The 7,283-nt window shown below is 32.0% G+C and overlaps 1 long non-coding RNA gene across 1 annotated transcript; it reads left to right on the top strand.

Moving 5' to 3' along the window:
• Positions 1–938: 938 nt before the first annotated feature.
• LOC125049569 lies at positions 939–6,892 on the top strand. Its single transcript, XR_007117025.1, has 5 exons — positions 939–1,111; positions 4,391–4,530; positions 5,443–5,756; positions 6,191–6,216; positions 6,320–6,892. It is a non-coding gene; the product is annotated as an uncharacterized LOC125049569 (long non-coding RNA).
• Positions 6,893–7,283: the final 391 nt, after the last annotated feature.

The raw sequence follows: 7,283 nt of genomic DNA, 5'->3' as shown, positions 1-7,283 counted from the left end.
TCTTTTCGCCAGGAACTGAACTCAGCGCCGTCGCTTTATACGCTTTGTACGTAAACATTAAACCACATGCGATATAATAAAGCATTTAAAGCTACAATTTAATTCCTTTATTTATAAAGTAGATACCTTAAGGTAAAGATTTCAGATACCAGAAAAATAGCAGAATTTTCTTTTAAGGTAAAACCTTCCCAGAAAACAGCAATCTTATTAAATGCGAGGGTCTCATTTGGTACCTTGATGTAAGAAATTATCAGACCGCTGCGCGCTGGTACAATCTCTATACTTACTTAGATATTACGTAGGTTAGTTAGTGGATTACCTATCAGCCTTTTTTAGTCGAAAACGCTTTAATACCTCGATATTTATTTAGCTAAAAGGTTTAAAACGTTATGTTTTCAATATTATTGTAAGAACAATATATCTTTTAATGATTTATACGTAACTCATTATTTTTTCACTTAAAGCCGCCTCACGTAGGCAATGTTACTACCTAAATGCTTAGTAAAAGAGATACATTAACAAAAAAAATAAGCCCTTAACATAGGTATCATATAGACAGGTATATTATGTTCGAATTAACTGAAGCGATACAGTAGAAAAATAAACAGCCAATTGTTATTGAGAAAAATCTTACATTTACTAGTCATTAAAAGCGTTCATAACCATTTCGTCCATCTAGTAAATTTCGAGTGATCCCTTTTGCCCGATTAGGGTGCATACAAAAAGGAACTAAACCGACAAGCTGGGCTTAAAACTCAAGAATGCGGGCCGAACCGCATAGATGCGTCAGGACTAAACCAATATATATTTGCGCTTAAAATAACCTTATCACAAACGAATAAAGTCTATTTTTGAATACGCAAAGTCAAATATTACTTTGTGTGCTCACAGCAATGGTGGGCAGTCATGGCGCGAGTGACGTCATTCAGCCAATGAGCTCTCACCCTCACGCGACGGTACACAAAATGGCGGCCGACGGCCGCTTGCCGCCGCCTCATTAGGCCTAAAGGCAAGCAAGTTTTTATTTAATATTTTGTGATGTTAAATCATTTAAAACGAATAAAATTAATTTAACTGTGTTATACCTATGTCGTGAAATTTAGTGCTAGTGGTAAGTGCCTATAAACATTTTATTGATTTGAAAGTAATAAAATTATTTTAATGACCGCTTTAAAGCCTTAAAATTAATAATAATGATGTTATAAATTTCTACTAATTAGGTGAAAACAAACAAATATTTTTTCGATTTGTGTAAATTTATAAAATCATTTTATTTAGGTTTTAAATATATAATAATATATAAGTCCTTCCTTACTAGATCCTACTCACATAAACATTTAGTTGGTGGCTTTGTCACAATAATTACGTTTAGCACAAATCCATTAAATCAAATAAGATCTTATTCTAATTAGGTAGGTGTTTATACTAAGAGTCATATTTAAATCGACTTTTATTCTAGGTTTATGTTATTTTTTGCATTGTATTTACAGTTAACATGTATAAATCTGGTAAAAGATTTATTATAGGATTTAGTATCTACACCAAAAGTGCGTCTAAGGCGGTTACTGAGTCCACACTTGACACTACTACCTACACAAATCTAACATTAATATGTTTTTTAACTCTATATCTATTTATTAGGAAGGCCTTCACTTACGATCTGTTTACAGTTTAATATTGTTCCAAACTCTCTAAAATTTTTACTATTATGATTTAGGTAGGTTTACTGTCATGCATAGTGCAATAATTAGCATTTAAGTTCATGTAAAATATAGTTCTGTCTAAAAACATAAGCACTTGACCACCTTCGTGGCTTAGAGTTAAGAGTCTGTGCGGAAAGTCCGTCGTTGGATTTAAGGTCGAAAATACTGCAATGTCATTCCTTATATTTCGATAGTTATCATGTTGCTAAATATAAAAAGTATATAAATTTGTATACATATAAAAAACCGCGTCTTATATTATCGTTATATCAAATCAAATCAAAATCATTTATTCATATAGGTAACACAATGTACACTTATGAACGTCAAAAAAGAAATATATATTAAATGCTTCTAATTTTACATTTACTGCCAGTTCTCAAATCAAGGGCGTAGAACGGAAGAGAAGATTGGTACATACCCGGCAGGAAGGTTCTCTTTTCGCACAAAATCTAATAGATGATGAATAACAGCAAATCACTTAGTTACATTAAACCATGACGTAATGCAACTGCTTTGCATATTTCTGTCAAAAGAAGAGTCTTTTTTCTATAAAAAGCATTATTATGTGCCTAACTGATACCTACTCCACATTGTTAAGCAAAAAATTTTGTATTTCATGTGTACCATAATTGTAACACACTAGATAACTAGCAGACTCGGCCAAGCGTTGCTGTGGCTAAGGTTTGTGTTATATTATATAATAGTAAACTATTCAAGGGAAACGGTAGGAGAACACCAGTTATGCTTTTTTGGTGGTTATGCCATTAAATTGTAGCTCATGTGAAACGTTAGTATTTTCAACACAGCGCCATCTGTTAGTATTGTGACTGTCATATAATTTGCAATAAAGTAATATTACGGGTATAAATTAAGCTATCCTATCTTCTAAGTTGGATCAAACTGCACACGATGTGCAAAATTGATTGAAACCGATTAAGTAGGTAGTTTTGGAGTCCATAGCGGACAAACAACGAGAGGCGTAATTTATATATATTAAGATATAATATATGATGTGGTGAACTTAAATAAATAAATAAAAAAAGAACTGGCCAAAGATTCATCAAAAAGACAATATGTATACCAAAAGACTAATGTAGATATCACTTGACATTGAACTACTCACAGCTGAACGAGTAAGAACCTGGGTGAAGGACCTTTTAAAAGGACGTGTCGCCTACTCGATACGATCATAATTCAATCTTAAACAGATAAAAAAGATATAAATTGCCTATATCGATGTTCAGCAAGTCGGCGTTGGCAGAATTATTGTACCGTGTGCATTTAAACTGTATGAATTTATCGTCGCCCGCGCATTGCGCATAACAAAGATCAAAGTACCCTTTTCAATTTCGTTGCAGGTAATGGTAGCTAATGCGTTATTAAATAACTTGACGGTCGATTAAATGTGTTAGGTGTTTAATTAAGGAAAGGAAATAATTTATTTGTATACGTATGCCAAATATCGTATAAAGTAAACGGTAAATAATAAATAATAAACATATTATAATGACTTACTAAAATAATTATAAACTATTTATTCAGAGCAGTTTTAGCCTCTCGACTCTCATCCCAGAGGTTCGATCCCCGGCGGTGCAATGGACTCTCTATGTGCGCATTTAACATTCACTCGAACAGTGAAGGAAAACATCGTGAGGAAACCGGCTTGCCTTAAACCTAAAAACTCGACGTGTGTCAGGCACAGGAGGATTATCGACTAGCCTATAAGATTGACTAATGATCATGAAACATACAGAAATCTGAGGCCCAGACTTAAAAAGGTTGTAACGCCTTTGATTTATTTCTTATTTCATAAATAAATGATTTTTTTACTTATTGTTTGTTACACTGTTATTTACTGTATTATATTTTTTATTGATAAAAGCTTGCCAACGCTCGGCACACATGATACATTGGTAAAAGAACCACAATTTTTAATGTGACAAGCATTCATAGGCAAACATGACTCGTACACGAAGTGATATTACAAAAATTAAACAAAACAATTAAAATTACAAAATCTAAACGAAAATTGATTTTATAGTGGGAGGGGAGCAACTGTGGATATATAATTTGGTAATAATCAAATAATTTCGCATCTAGGTGTTTTTGTAATAACTGTCTCTTCTATACTTGAGGTTGTACTTACATAAAGTAAATATTTCCTAGCTATATATATATATTATTATATATATACTATCCTACATGTCTAAGTGATTGATTAAACCCATGTATGACCCGCATTAATTCTCATAAATATTTAGTATCACATCCTATGTAAAGTAGCAGCTTTGGCCATAATGACAAAATGCTTTTACTTAAACCTAGGTTCTTAACCTCATCACGTGTACATAATATATGGTATGGTCCAGCTTTACTATACTAGTTTTTCACTTCTATTTCATCATAGAAAAGATTCATAACTAAAAAAATTGCTAGTAGGTATTCCATCTTTTTATCATAAAACCACTGTAAAAGTACAAAATTCAATAGATCTGCTATAGTTAGAACCATATTAAGATCTATTTTAAGTTATTTGTATTATCAGTTGTTGTTTGATTGCTTTGTCTTATCCTCAACCTCAACCTGATAAATTCAAGTGTCCAAATGCATTGTAAAACCGACATTCCCAACAAAAGTATTAGGTCGTTACAGATTTGCAAATAAATCTCTATTTTTTGTTACAGGCCAGTGGGTATAGGGGTGGCGAAGGGCACCACCCCAATTTTTTACGATTTTGACTCCACCCCTAACTAACTTCCCTGCCCGTTTAATCGACGGTCGACCATCGAATAACACAGTCATTTGCTTTCAATGCTTGGATAATGTAAGGATGTTTGAATTTCTCCATAAAATTCTATGATAGAAGGTAAAAGAGAGGAAATATTGGGATAAGAATTGATATATCACTATTGCGGATAAATTTCGATTTGTTATATTATATAAAAAAATCTGATCACTGCTTTTTACATAAAACAAATTCCTATTATTTTATTTTAATTCAAAAATCTTTGTCTTTTTCACCATATTATTACTATTGTCACTATAGGTAATGTATGCTTGTGTGATAACGTTTTGTCTTTAAGGAAGTTTTTTTATAAAGGTGACATAAGTTTGATTAAAATTATCATTATTACCATTTAATGGAAACAATTATACTTATCATTCCTAAAACTTAAAAATAAATAAAATTATTGCACGCTTTACATAAAATAAATACTTAATTTAAATGTGTGATAATAGTAAAATATCTACTTATAATTAATGAATTATAATTAATGATGTTTCCTTGTTATAAATTTTTCTTAAAACCAGTTTAAACAAACCAAAAATATCATACAAGTTTAGATATTATGTTTATGATAAAAGCTTCTTGCCTTGTAAACGTGTTTTAGGAATTTTATTCGCACCGAAGTCTAGGACAGATGCATTTGAAGACACAAATAGAAAACTTTGCTAGATCGGAAATGTTGCACGAAGTCTGAAATTACCAAGCGTCCGGTATTATTTTAACATATTTCAGATATACGTTTCGTATTTAAAGAAATATCTAAATGAAAATTTCAATTAAAATGTTTATATAGTGAAGAAATTATTTTATTTATTAATAATATGCATATTGCATTGTGAAGATATGGGAAATAGTTCATAATATTATATTGAAGACCTATGAATATAATATATTCAACATATATAATATAATCTAAGGCAGGCAGCCATTACTAACATTTCTTGGTAGGATATCAGTTCATCGAGCAACATTTTGCAAATAAGAGAGGTTCTACAACGAAAATTTAGCTAAAACAAACAGGAGCCCTGTGTAAACTATCAAAAAACATTACGGGGTGCAAATAACAACGATCATGGCGTATATAATGAAATTTTGCATCGGGATTATTCGGGCGGCGCGCGCAGGGCGGCAATCGATGTTGAGACGGGACGCGAGCCCCGAGGCCAGACCGACAGACGCCCTGAGACGCCGTGCCTGGCCACACGTCCTCGCGCGGCCGCCTCCCAACCTCAATGTTTACTTCGCGAACAGCTGACAGACCGGTAAGTCACGTGCACGCTAACCTCACTAAACAATTGCAGGCCCGGTGTACCATAAATTACCCTTTAATTTCTATCCCTCAGTCGGGCTTGACAGGCATTCAACTTTTTTGTACGAAGCTTTTGTGTCCAACATTTTTTAAATACAATAGGCGACGTCCAATTGTCGTCGCTCGGAGACAGTAAAACTTATATTGCTACTGGCTCGAGGGTTTGCGAATATTTGCAAACCAATCCTGTAATTTTGCACAAGTTGGACACTCATTGGTTGTTAGCAAACAAAAGGTATTGTTTGGTAAAGCTCCGCAATTTGTTGGAATTCGCAAAGTCGTTATTTATTTACGATTGCACATAAGTTCTCTCATTTAGTCATATTATGGAATTTGCAATCTATCTAAAAGTAAATTAGAAGCTAAATCTTTTGTTTTCTTTTACAGGTAGTGGAAGCATGAAGTTTTTATTGGTAAGAAGTAGTGAAGTGTTAGTTTTTAAATTGGAACTCATTCCAAACTTATTTACTTGACTTAAAATTATACGTCTTAATGTTTCTTACCATTAACTTCAAGGTGGAGAACGAAGATAGAAGAGAAGAGTACGCGTCGCCTTCTGTACGTATACTGAATGTATCCTGAGTGCCTCATTCTTTCCGGTATACCTTCAGTATACGTAACAGAAGATGACACTCGTCACCGCAGAAGATTGCTGGTTTTTCTTGCCGAAGAATTCTTCACAGTTCTAAATTATTAATCAACAATTCATTTAAGCTAGTTTTTTTTATATAAAGTGAACATTTTCATTTTACAATAAAATAAATACATACAATTGTAATTTTTTTCAGGTTTCAGTAAAATTTTTACATCGAAATTGTCGCATTATTAACTATGTCTATGAATACATTTCTTATACATTTATTCCATATTTTTAAATCAGATATAAAGTTTTAATGTAATTGTTATTAAAATTATGTAATCGTTGTAAATTTTATGTCTAAGCTGTTAATTATTATAAACATGTAATCACGAATCTACCTTGTTACAAACACAATGACTTATCGCATACAATCTGTATTTATTACATAGTTTCCTAATTGTTTTGCATAAAATACAATGTAATTTTAGTACTTGTTATAAACATTATATAGCTATTAAGTTTAATAAATTATACATTGTTAAACGTTGTTTTATTAAAGTGAAATTTTAGGTCTTATTAAACCTTTGTAGCTCAATCACGGAGTTACTTAATGCACATTCCCTGGGTTCGCTTCCCACGAACAAAAATAGGTTAAAGTCTTGATAAAATATTAAAATAGTAAAACTATTACTTTTAAAATCATTTTTAGTTATTGCAATTCTTACATCAAACAGTTTTGTCTAGTCTTCACACACATAATGTTGATTTAACACAAACATTTTAATAGAAACAGACACAGTAATGTCCATACCTACTCAGAGCATGTGCCTAAGCCATTTTTATCATAAAAATACATACATTAAGAGTTTTATTTAACTTAAACTTACACCTTACATGCAA

This window comes from Pieris napi, chromosome 5, assembly GCF_905475465.1.
Source record: "Pieris napi chromosome 5, ilPieNapi1.2, whole genome shotgun sequence".
Classification (NCBI taxonomy): domain Eukaryota; kingdom Metazoa; phylum Arthropoda; class Insecta; order Lepidoptera; family Pieridae; genus Pieris; species Pieris napi.
This window is presented reverse-complemented; position numbering and strand designations above follow the sequence as displayed.